We start from the raw sequence: 13,879 nt of genomic DNA on the forward strand, positions 1-13,879 counted from the left end.
CTGTCTCACTGACAGGTGATATGTATTACTACAGCTGGACCTGTCTGGCTTACTTTTTAAACCTTATGTTTTACTGTACCACCACACACACATAAACGCACACACAATTACAGCAGTGTGCATTACGATTACCGGCAGGGGCTCCGGTGTGGTTCACTATTTCTTTTTTAAACTACCCCACGGCTCAGCGGTCATCAGCTTGTCTTACCGGCCTCAGTAAGTGTCTAAATTATTAATCTTGGTCTGGGCACACTATGGCAAACCCCGGGGCCAGATACAGTATGTCTGCCATACAGACAAATACTGTAAACAATATCAGAAATTGTTACCTATTGTGCGTTATAAAAAATCCACGAAACAGGTTACTATCAATAATTGAGTCGATATTGTGTATTGAGCAAATGGAGGCGCAAACATTTTCCTCTAAGAACCAGAATGGTGCCACATATATCTTCCATCTCCTCTGAATGCTGGGATCAGGACGCTTAGAAACCAGACTTTTACAAGATGTTACCTTGTTAACATTAACCGTCACATTTAAAATAAATAATAAACATGTTAGGCTGCATGTAATCTACCTGACCTTCACTAATTATTCATTTTTACAAATTAACCTTAACCTTGACTACAACAGGCTCATTTAAAATACTCCAGCAGCTCAGTTTGGTCCCACGCGGCTCTTGTGATTTTAATAGCTCGCGAGCGCTTTCCACCCCTTCTCTCCGAACAAGCGAGTCAGTATTTTTTAAGTGTTGTATTAATTCCGGGCTTGTTGGGGAAGCCGGGCGGCAGCAGGAATTAATTGCGTCTGTAGTGGTGGTACTGTGAAGCTGAAGCATGCTGCGTGGTGATTAAAAGCGCTTCACATGGAATATGAATAAGAGCATAAATCACACCGGGCGCGTAATGAGAGAAACCACTCGCTCGGTACGAATAGCGGTGAGGGCGTGTAGCATCTTGGCCAATCCGCAGTCTCAGCGATTACTGAAGGTCATTGGATGGGAGAAGAGTTTTGTTGGCGTTATGATATAGTATAGTAACATTTTAAACAAACTGTTTGTCTATCCCTCACAACCTCATTTTTGTCAAATGACACTAAATATGGCATCTACCCTACTAATGTCCCAAAAAAGCACAAAGTAAAGTATGACAGTAGCAGTATTTCACCACCGCGATTGTAATGCACCAATTCAACGCAGTGGGCAGTAGTAATAGAATGTGTGTGTTTGTTGGGCGGCTTATATTTAAAGCATACATATATTTAGAAATATAAAATGTAAACGAGAATAGGATATACATTTTTTAACAAGTGTGCGTGTTCATAGGCACTGATTTATTTTTCTGCCGGTGGGTGCTCAACGTCAAGCAATGCGTTACTTAGCAACAGCAGATGGTCTGGAGCACCAAAGCACTTTGACAAGAAGGACAAAAGCGGCGCGGTGGTCACGTTTTTTGCGTGCTTTTTTTCAGACACGAAATGTGAAGCAAATGTGAAGCAAGTGAGCATATGTCCTTGGCCATTTCGGTGGGTGCTCAAACCGAAAGCCGGAGCACCTACGGGATCGGCACCTATGTGCGTGTTTATTGTAGCACTTCCATCCATAAAACAACACAGGGTTCAAGTAAGGAACCATAGTGAGGTTATGTTTCTAGCCATGCTGAAAACGCGTTGTGATGGTGTACTGGTTGCGCAGATTGCTACTTTTTCGCGACCTATACCAAGGGAGAATATCTTGGCTCATTGTTCTGCCCCCAAGCCAATGGGTCATCTGTTGCCTCACTTTGCGAATAGCGCATTAAGGGGCCGTTCACATGTCGTGCCTAAAAGCGGGTTTTTGTCACATGACCTGTGGAGCGCTTGCTGCATTCTGAAAAGTTTAAATGTTTTTAGCTAGATGCGTTGCGGACACGCCTGGAAAAAAATAAGTGTGTTGCGACCGCGCCGTTTCCATTTGAAATAACGAACTTGAGCACGCAACAGACCCGATGTGAATCACCTCTTACTCTGAGTCTGCTGGCCTTTGCGTTCACACGAACTGGATGAGATTGTACTTTATATTTGTCAGAGTTTGTGACGTGCACTTTACCATCGTGATTATAACAATCGTCACAGCCCTAACCGGGGTCTAACTTCTGTAATTACAGAATAGATTTTCTGCAGGAAATCATATCGCATTTCCATTAAATGTGATTTTCCTCAGACACTCCACTACAAAAAAAAAATAGGGTAGAAAGATCATGAAATGGACGAAAGCAATCATGACACATTGAAAATGGTGACAGACGTTCAGAAGGGGTGAAATGAAAGGCAGCTCTGCATCAGTTTTCTCTCATCAGTCCATCACCTTAGCGACAGCAGGTCTGTGGTTCGGCCTGTTTGCTGTCACTGAAGCTGTTGCAAGGAGAGCAGCAGCCATTTTATTTATCATTGATTTACACTAGTCAGGGAAGAAAGCTAAAGAGTGACTGAAAGCTGAAAGAAGTGACTCAGTCACACACACACACTCACACTCCCTTGTGTGCTAGGCTTTTAATATTGCATTGGTTGTTTGGTGTCTGCTTTCTACTTGATGTGGTTTAATTTGATCTATGGTGGCTAACTTTCTCCCAGCATGGGGGTCTTTTCAGCACTCTGACAATTAGAGAGAGAGAGAGAGGAGGGGGGCAGAAGAAGAGCCAAAGTAACATGACTCAGGAGGAGGAAGAATACGATTATGAAGGGAGGAAAACACAAGTGAAGTGTGAAGTGTTAAAGAGAGGGTGATGAGGTTGCAAGAGAAAGAGAGAGAGATAGCTGGAGGCTGAAAGTTGAATGACTGAAAGTGCTCTTCTTGTCAATGTCACCTTAATGTGTTTCACTGCTGCAGAGAAAGTACCTTACAAAGACTCTCTCATTTCCAATCAAACCCGATAGGAAGTAAATTTTTGGACCATTAGGAATTGTATGTTTGTCCAGTAGTGTTGTATTGTTTGGCAATTTCATTTTGGGGCTATATGTTTAGCTTTATTTGGATCTTAAAGCAGTTATGTAGTACATTAAAAATCACAATGGTAAGCTTCTAATAATGATTTATAATTATAGCTGGGGCCAATTTTGCAAGAAATGTCAGTTTGACGTCATTTGACTTCAACCCATGTAAGTTCATGAAGTAACCGGCAATTACATGCTTCAAACACAGTTGGAGATAAGAGGCTAAACTTACAGGCTGCAGATTAAATTCAGATTTAGATATGTCTTCCAAACCTTTTCATTAACTTAAAAAAATTGTCATGGTAAAGCTAGTCAAACTTTTCAAAGCATTTGAAAGTAAACTATAGATAAAGTAAATCACTAGTAAGAAAGGAATAATTGACGACCGGCCATTGAATTATAAGAAAATAATGCACACCCAAGCGTACAATGCGTACACCGCGGGTGTGCTATTATTTTTAAATAATTCAAAGGAGTCAATTATTCCTCTTATACCACGGTTACCTCAAACATTGTTTTGGTGCCTATTTTTAAGACATTTGACAAGTTAAGAAATTAATGCATACCCATGGAACATTTCTCAGCCAATCAGAATACAGCATTCAACACAGACCCGTGGTATAATAGCTATTATTACACAGCTCTCTAAAATGCTAGATTCTGATTGGCTAGTTGCAAATTCTAAGGTTCAGAGAACTTCGCTCAAAACATATCTGGTATAAACTATTAAATTAAATGGTGTGTTTGTGACATTTGAATGTCTTGTCTTAAAACTGAAATTAAATGGGTTTTCCTGATGAAAGGAATTTTTATTCGTTAAAAATGAGCAAATGAAATATTTCAAATCAATATTTAATGCTTCTTCTTACCTTACTTATGACCTTACCTTACCTTACTTACTCAGTGTTTGTGAGGTAATGTGTATAATATTTTATTTTATTGTTGTCCATTTCTGCAAATAAGAATATTTATAATGAAAAAGAACTACTTGAAATCTACTTGCGCCATTTTCCGAAAGGTATATTCTTCACTCATGGTGTCCGCTAGATGCTATAAGCGGATCATCCGTTAACCCCACCCCCCTACAACTGTCTGCTGCCCGTTCCATTTCTATAAAACGCCTGCTTTTCTATGGCCTCGTACACACTGCAAACTTTTGGGAGTAACAACGACATTTAAATGCGGGAGTGAATCCCCTAAATGCTTGTTTCATGTCTGTCGGAACAAGACCCACTCCAGAAAATTTGATGATTGACACAGAGATAACCATAGCAACGTTCTGCCGTCTCGCGTGCTTATCACTCACAGCTTTGACCAAAATTTTTTTTACAGCGTTTTGTTTTGGAGTTAACCTTCGTCTTGGTGTTGTGTATTGTACGCACTTGTGAGGCTGCTCCACAGCGCGCTGTCTTGCAGTGTTGCCAGGTCCTCGTCTTTTTCTACTTACATATCGTTTTGGCACTTAACCGTTTATGGCTTTTGTCTCATGAAGCGATCAAGATTTTGGTGTTATTAAAGTGTGAAGGTGCCTGTCCCAATATTTTGATCTTTGAGGTAAAGTATTTGGATTACTTTCGGTTTATTTTTGGATTTTTCTTTTGGCAACACTAGTCAGCAAATGCACGTTAGGGTTGCCGCGGTGACAGAATTTTCCCACCGGTTAATCAGCACGTCACAAACCCGGTGATCCCGGTTTCACCGGGTGGGAGGGGCTTATAAATGCGCATGCAGACGTGCACATTTTAATTTCACTTTTGAATTACGCAACTGTTTAAATGCAGTACTTGCGTACGCTGCTTTAAATCAAGTATGAATTTGCATGCAATGCGAGTGCAACAGCTGGTTTAATTAAGTGCTTGAGTCAATGAGCGCAGGTAATTCTCACAGAACCCGCCAGTCCCAAGCAGAGCAACCGGCTACGTCTCGATAAAGCGCTGCTTGAATGATGGGTTTACTATTTTTCTTGATGAAAAACACAACAACAAAACGATCTCGCTTATATTAAACATCATATATTTATATTATAACAAAAACGAGTAAGCACTCGTTATCATCTTTCAGAGACATTTTGGGTTGTTTGGGTAATTCTGCCATCGTCTGGTCGGTCAGCTCATCTCGCACACTGACAGAAATAAATGAAACCTGACACCGGCTGCTCTGTGACTTGAAGCACGTTCAGCTCCGCTGAATTCAGGCAGCAGACACATTCAGTTGTTAGTGTGTATGCTGTCTAACGAAACTAAATGATTTAATTACACGAAAATATCAAAACGACGGTGAAGACGGTGTCGCGGTGGGCAAGTGATCTAACCGGTGAGAGGCTGAGGCACCGGTAATCACCGTTTCACCGACTATCGCGGCAAGCCTAATGCACGTGCCTCTGTCATTTTCTGCACCGCACATACAGAAGACTTTTTCCCCTTCTAGGCATTTATTTTTTCAGAAGAGAGACCTGTCATGTCCATGATACAGGTTTAAACACTTTATTTAACTACTAGTTGTTCAGTTCACACTATGCAGAGTTTCTGTAAATGCGGTTGTCACTATCTGCATTTTGTGGGAGTTGTAGAATGCGGTTGTCAGTCCCGTAATTTACTGAACTGTGTGTGTACAGAACAGGATTAAGCATTAAAAGGTGAAGTGATAAACAAATAAATACACATTGTGTACGGGACATCCATTCAATTCACAGTAGAAAAGGCAAGCCATGTCTACTATTTTTCTTAAAGTACATCACAATACAGACGTAAAGTTGATTGCGACTTCATGTTTTTAGGGACTTTACCAGAGCCATATAGGGACCAGCATATCATTGGAGCTGGACTCTTTGACCTGGTTTGTACTGTTATTTTCACCCCATTGCATTTCAGCTTCAATGGTAGCTTTTAAGATCAATTTAAAGCTTAAGAACAGAAGATAAATTAATTTGTGTAACTTCGTGATTCTAGCACCTTACTGCTGGAAAACACCATTTCAACCCCACTATTGTCTTGGGTGAATGGTGTCCTACTAATTACTTCTCCTCCTCCTTACCTCTTTTCCGTAATACAGCTTAACATACCTCCCACCCGAAATGCACTCATGAATATGCATGAGCCCCCTCAGATTAATCCTCAGGATTGACAGCTTGACATCTTAATCGGGGTGATTGATGGAGCGCCGATCCCTTTCGATCAGAAATCACTTCTCCTCCTCATCCCGCCCTCCCTTTTCTCCTGGTACATTCCTATGGCTGTTCCCACACTGTCATTAGCCATCAAGCTAAATAACTAAACCTTCCTCACTAAGGTCCCTGTAAGCTCAAGTTTTCTGAATAAACCCAACATGCTCTGCGCTTTTGCGCGAGCGTGTGCGTTTTCGCGGCACAGCCCTCGATAAGCCCCTGTTCTGGTAATTGGGACCTGCTTTCTCTCAGCACTCCCGAACGCAGTTGGATATGGCAGTGTGGTGGGAAAATAAGGCCAGAAAGTCATTCTGCGTATCCGAATGCACCGTACAAATCCATGACATCAGTATTCCGGTCAGACCGCTGTTCAGAGACAGAGAATGGGAGAGGAAGGCAAAAGAGACACAGAAAAAGCGAAAAAGGCAGCTTGTTTTTGTTAACATGTCTTCGGGGACGAATGAATTTCAGGCTCTCAGAATAGAGTAATCATTTGTTGCCATTTAAAGCAACAACACAACAACAAAAAACTTGGAAAATGATAAAGAAATTTTGTGACACAAGACAAATAAAATGCACATTTGAATACTTGTTAAATGGTTTTGGATGAAAGATGTGATGTTTGTCCCCGTTTGATTGTTTTGCAGAACAAGACAGGACATTAAACCCTAAACAACTAGACTGGCTAAGCCGGCGACTGGGAGACAGAGGGGACTGGGAGGTAAGTGACAGGATGTTGGACCACTGACAAGTGGGCATTTATGTGAAATCGTCTTATTGCAAAATCCTGTTCCACTGTAATGGACACATACCTTTATGCATATTTTAAAAATGCATTTTGTTAAAGGTAATGCGGTGCATTGCATGAAGGAACTACAGTACCATGGTATGGTGATAAATACCGTACAAATGGGTCCAAAGGTATAAGACTACATTAAACCCCGGGGTTTTTTATTTTTTGTTTCCATTTGCATTAAAAAAAGCCCAGTAAAACCAACAAAAGTTTACACACTTACACACCAAAGGAAATGTAAAATCGTGAATCGGACAATAGGTGCTCTTCAACATAATTTTGCAATTTCATTATTGTATTTCTACAGTGTATACGCAGAGTCTTCTTAAAGTTAAACTGGCTGTGTAAATACAAAGACTAGTCAGTGCATTCTCATGAAATGAATATAAAAAGCATGCAGTGTGAAATGTGTAAAATACATATGCCAAATTCCAATTTTGCGTGCATATGATATGCCAGTCCTTCCCATTCACTAAATATGGCACATCTTTTATGCATTGATTTCTCTTTTATTTCTGTTTATACCATTGTCGCTTGGGTTTGGGGTTAGAACAACTTTTTGTTACATAAAATTACATCCTAACCCACAACCCAATTCTAACCCCCACTCCAAGCGACCATGGTTTAAAAATAGACAAAAACATGTAGAAACCATATTAAATGACATCCTATAGCAAATCCCAAATCTAATCCCAAACCCAAGTGCTACTGGTTTAAAAACAGAAGAAAAAAAATAGAGAAACCAATACTTAAAGTGACTCAAAAAGATGCACCGTATTAATTGAACGGAAAGGACTGGCGTATTTTATGCTTGCAAAATTGGAATTTGGCATATGTATTGCACAACTTTTCACACTGCTTGCTATTTATATGCAATTCATGAGAATGTGTTGGACTACTATAATGGAAATACATATTTTCAAATAACAAGTAGACAACCATGTTTTGGTAACTGCAATACATTTGAACTACAAAATATTTTTATATCAAAATTAAGTCTGAAATACTATTTCTCTGAACTGAACAGGTACACCCCTGTTGTGCGTTTCCTCTGTGGCATACTAAAAACACAGAATGGGTAAAGACTAAAGAGAAAAATAAGCCATGTATGTGTATTTGCCCTGGGAATTAAACCCATGACATTTGCACTCCCAATCTAAAGCTATAACAATTGTGATACATTACAAGCTCAAGCATGACAAACAAATAATAATCATGGTATTGATGTGAAACCATGTCCAAGAACATGTCAATATCAGGATTTGTTGTAAATGTTGTAGGCGCTTTTTTGTGTAAGGAGTGCAAAGCAGGGATTGAGGGACAAAAATGAATGAATAAATACATGAGGAAATGAAAGGGGTGAAAATAGGACAGAGGGTCGAGGCTCTGCGGGACGCTCGGACAAACACACAAATACATGAGGGGGAACTGGTAGTTTAAATCTGGCTGAAACACACAAATGTTTCATTATTTCAGCCTTGTAGACACAAACAATAACTTGACATAGGATGACCTCACACACACACACACACACACACACACACACACACACACACACACACACACACACACAGACACACACACACACACAGACACACACACACACACACACACACACACACACACACACACACACACACACACATGTACCATACTCACATACTCACACATCTACTACCAGTTGACTTGCATACTACAAATGTGATCCAGTCTGTGAAAACCCAGCCAAAGTCAATTTTTATGATTTACTGTTTTTTTTTTACATAAAATCATATTATATAATATAAAGAACATTCTGTGAAAATATAATATTGATATCTTTAATATTGGCTAAGTATGGTCACGTCAAAGATTGAAATCATAGGGTGTTAATTCATTAGATCATTAGATTATGAGACTTTAGCCTGGATTTCACAGACAGGGTAAAAATGTAGATTTTTCTAAAATACTTTTTAAACAAAATACTCAAGTTTTTTAGTGGTGTGTTTGTGACATGCAAATCTACAATACAGTGAATAATAATGGAAATAAAATACAATACTTATATAAAAAGAAAGAACACAAGCAATGTACTGTTGCTATGGTTACCACCTGAGGCAAATGTGACTTTTGTTTGCTGTTCTCTTTTTGGCAACAGGTGAAAATATTTTATATATATTGTAATTTAACTTACTGCGTATGTAAGGAAAAATTGACGACGGGCCATTGAATTATAAGAAAATAATGCACACCCAAGGTGCTTCGCGTCGTGCCGTTACACCGCGGGTGTGCATTATTTTCAAATATTCAGTCAATTATTCCTCTTATACCACGGTTACCACACACATTGCTCTGGTGCCTATTTTTAAGACATTTGACAAGTTAGGTGTGCTGTTATCAAAAATGAATGCATACCCACGGAACATTTCTCAGCCAATCAGAATACAGCATTCAAAAGACCCGTGGTATAACTTTATTAAATAAATACACACTACCTTTCAAAAATAAATGGTTATGCTCCAATCGAGATGCCTTTTAAACAGTATTGATAAAGTTCCCATGAATTCTGGCCTTTTGGCAGCTTTTTCTTCATTATTTGGTCATCTATCATCTATGAAAATAATATATGGTCGGAGCAGTTATTTTTCATCTGTGAAAATAATTTGAAATATTCAAGCAAACACATTCAGACCTTGTGAAAACACCAGTAGTCTCCCAGCCTGGTTTAAGCTGGTGCAGCAGGCTTTTTATTTGGTCTTAGCTAGTCATGCTGGCAGACCAGCTGACGCACCAGCTTGAGGCTTGATTATGCTGGTCTTAGCTAGTTTAAGGTGGGTGTAGCTGGTTTAAACTAGGCCTCCCAGCCGGGCAAAGCTGGTGTTCCAGTCTGGTTTCAGCTGGTGGGTCAGCTGGTCTCCCAGCCTAACCAGCTAAAAAGAGTCCAAAACCTTCTAAAACCAACCAACCAGCTTTTGTTGGGTTTACCTGGTCTTTTTAGTACTGTAGGAAGGATTATAATAAAGCAATAAGCCACAAGAAGCAGTGGGTTACCAGTGCATTTTTAGCTAAGGGGCGTTGTTAGGCACGACGCAAAGCCTCTTAGCTGTTATAAAATGCACTGTAACCCCACTGCTTCGCGGGGATTATTGCTTTTATAAAGCGCTTACTTCATATGCATAACGTTAGTGGGATTTTATAAAATAAAATACAAATAAGCTGTAGTACAAATATTACTCTTCCGCCAAACAAAGTAGTTCCTCAGAATCAAGTGTGACTGAAACAGAGCGTAGTTCCCAACCAACACAGACGCAGCAAAGACACAATGAAAATATGATTTAAGACTGTGGTGTTTATTTTATAAACCAACATTCATCTAATTTATACATTTACATTTATATTGTGCAACTGTTGAAGTGATGATCAAATATGCTTGGAAGCATGCTGAACTCTTTCTCCTTCAGCTTTTTTTTTTAAATTATCTTCTTTAAATAGACATAACACATCAAATGAACATAACATTTCAAACAACAACAACAAAAAACCCCGTTTCATCCTACCTTCATTGTTCTCTTATCACCTCTCAGATTTTTTAGCTAAAAGCGAGATAATTCCTTTTACAGTATGTGAATAACTTAAGATTCAGAGCCTGATCAAAACACAGTGTTTTTAGTGTTGAGTGAATGCGTCAGTGTTTAAGTTGGGTAAGATCGCCACCCAGAGGATAGCGGAAATATGAATTTGAGGTAGAAACTCCTCATGGAGCGTTTTCTCTTTATTGATTAGATGACTCAACAGTGTTTATTGACATGTATCTGGATATCGCCATAATTGTGCAATTGTATACAAATTAAAAATATGATTAAAGACTGTTGTGTTTATTTTTATAAATCAGTACGCAGCAACAGTGGCGCAGTGATACTTATGTAATGCGGTCTGAACCGTGGGTTTACCGGGGTATTTTATCACGGCTTAGAACGCGTTTCAACCAATCAGAATGAAGAACCAGAACTGCCCGTTTTATACAAAACATTTTTAGAACGAATGTTAGTTTAAATTATATTTAAATTATATACTTTCAGAATAAATGGTCTGAAGCTTTCACTGTTGCAGTATCCTTTAAAAAGGTCAAATATGTTTGATTTAGGTACATATGTGTACCAATATGCATTATTTGGTACTAATATAGACTCTTTAGATACAAAAGTGTATTTTTAGACAGGAATGTTCTTCAATGGAATCACACCTTTATGTAGTGTAGGGACAATTTTTTGAAATTTTTTGTATATATAAAATGCATGTATTGTAAACCCTTAATTCAGTTAGGTGCTATGAAACTTTTGACTGTATTGTTATCGACTGTCTTTGTCTGTTGCATGCAGAATGCTCTCACACCATTTCAAATGTCTTTCTGCTTGACCTGAAGGTTGTTGAACTTTAACCCCGAAACCCATGCTTTCTGTGCTCATGTGGATCAATTCTGCTTATTCGACCCACACACAGACCACGCATTGCCTCCCACATCCACTCAGAAAAAAAGATGAGAAGGTATCTTCTGATAAAGATCTCCCTCGCTCTTTCTGTCTCATACACACCCACGAACATGCATATGGTTTCTATCTCTCCGGCTGTCCCAGGGTTGCAGTCAGGGGAAGCCAACCCTGAACAGTACTGTGTGTTTCCCAGTATGAAGAGGGATAAAAAAGACATCAGAGGTTAGATGAGTGTAGAATGGGTGAGAAAAAGACATGGTCTGTTTTGTCTCTCAAGGTTTCTCCTTAGCACACACACATTCACCCGCTCTCTCGGGATAAGATATGCTCCAGAAAGCAAGCATACTGATTTCCCAACAGGCTTTACTAATGGAACATCAGGTTCAATCTGCCCGTCATTCTGTTTTGTTTCATTTTGTTTTCCACCGTCTCTGTGAGGTAACCTTTCGTAGACCCAGTTATGTGCTGCCTTGTTTGGTTACATTACATAACTTTATAACAAGTTTATAAGCACTACCATTCTATTTCCAGACACACACAGCAGTTTGGGTCAATATACATTGTAAATAGAAATGATAGCTCACTTTTACAATTTGTGTCTGTAAAAGTCTTTTTCAGAACTCAAAAGGGTAGTATATGTAGCAACAAACACTAAAAATATATATTTATTTTAGGTCTATACAGTTGCTTTGGAACAAAACAAAATGCGGGTCAAATTGACCCACAAACTTCAAAACCGTTACAAAATTATTTTGGTACACTTCAAAACATATCACCATGTCCAAACTTTGCATGCATATTCATGGCCATAAATGAGAAAAAGTCACAAAATTTCAAGAATAAAATCACAGGTTTACTGGTTTATCCAACAGCTTAAGACTCAATGAAACATTGTGCAATACTGCTGCTTCATTTTTATTGAAATGTTTCAAACAGACTTGTAGCAACATTTAGTTAGTTATCACGCGAAATCATAATGAAACTTAACCTGCAACGTTGGACAGTTTAAAGTTCAACTTTGTGCAAATTCATGTTGCTCAGAAAGTGGCGCTTTACGGCAAGTTGCCATGACAAGGTCCGTATTGGAATCGGATCGGATTGTACTCACCCACTTCTACAATATTCTATTTGACCAATTTTGCCAATACCGAAATAAAATCGATACCGAATATCGGATTGGCCCACCCCTACTTTGACCATGCGCGTATGTTCATGTACACATAAAAACAGACTATACTCCAGGCTTAACAGTCAGCTTACAGTATGCAATTGTTGTCATCAGAATAGTATGCGCCTGTATGTGCACCACCGGTTGTACATGGCTTTCATTTTCTTGCAGTATTTAGTTGATCCACAAGGTGGCAACCATGCCCTGGGGGTGTCGGTTCACAAGGTAGACGACGAAAAACTGAATAAACTAAATGGACCGAAACGCATGTAAGCTATATCGACATAGGGGCTGTTTACACTTGGTATTAAGATGTGTTTTCATCGATCGGATCACAAGTGGACGAGAGAAACACATTACGTTTACACCTGGTATTTAAATCTGTCTCTTTTGTCCACTTTCGACCGCTTCTGTCTGGAATACTGTGAGGGGATGGTCCGTGAGACGGTGGGCTAGTCTCTCTGCTGTCATTCAAACGCGAGCGGGAGTAATTGAGTTTATATGGACGCAAACTAATATTATGTCAGAGTCTGCTGCTTGTTTAGCAAGTATACATGCTGCACAGAGTTTTGTACGTTTATATGTTGGAGCTTTCTCTGAATTTTCAGCGCAGTTGATGAAATAGGATTGCGCAACTTTCACGCTTTCAAAACGAAACTACGGAGAACACCCGCAGTAGTTTTATCAATGAAACGCTTAAAATAGCGCTGTTCACTGTATGTTCACGCCAGAAGTCAAAAAAGATGTAAAACTTGTGTTTAATACCTCAGATTAGATAAATGGGCGGAGAGAAGGCGGTCGCGTGTGGCTGTTCGAACACATTCAACCACATTTGCGTTCCGCAACTCCAAAGTGATCCGATCGAAAGTGGTTTCGACTACCTCTGAATGTGGTTGAAAGTGGTCGAAAGTGGACACATTCAAAACGTTTTGAACACCGTTTACACCTGGCATTAACGTCGTCCACTTGTGATCCGATTGACGAAAACGCATGTTAATGCCAAGTGTAAACAGCCTCATAGAGGCCATATATACGAGAGATGAGGTCAGGAAGTATCCTGGTTTGTACAACTATACCATAAAGACTACAATGATGTTTACTGGAGTTTTAACTCATGGTGTCACCCGTTAGACCTACTTTACTGCTCCTTACAGACCCCTGTAGGCCAGGACAGGTATTGCATGTGTACAACTCCTATGTACATGTTTGAGTCAAATAAGGTATTATTTGCAAGCATGTGCACGTATGCATAAAAAAAAGTAAAAAATGAAGTCAAAACTAGTTTCAGATTTATTGTAATTCCAAATTTTAATAC

General features: G+C 39.3%; 1 protein-coding gene across 1 annotated transcript in view; it reads left to right on the top strand.

Annotated features, from left to right (window-relative positions):
- sulf2b (sulfatase 2b) overlaps positions 1-13,879 on the top strand; it is a 238,677-nt gene that overhangs the window by 26,565 nt on the left and 198,233 nt on the right. Inside the window, exon 2 of the mRNA XM_065286280.2 lies at positions 6,782-6,855. The gene's annotated coding sequence lies outside the window, so the exon portion shown is untranslated. The remainder of the gene's footprint in view (positions 1-6,781; positions 6,856-13,879) is intronic.

The sequence above is a fragment of the Paramisgurnus dabryanus genome, chromosome 21 (assembly GCF_030506205.2).
Source record: "Paramisgurnus dabryanus chromosome 21, PD_genome_1.1, whole genome shotgun sequence".
NCBI classification, from domain to species: domain Eukaryota; kingdom Metazoa; phylum Chordata; class Actinopteri; order Cypriniformes; family Cobitidae; genus Paramisgurnus; species Paramisgurnus dabryanus.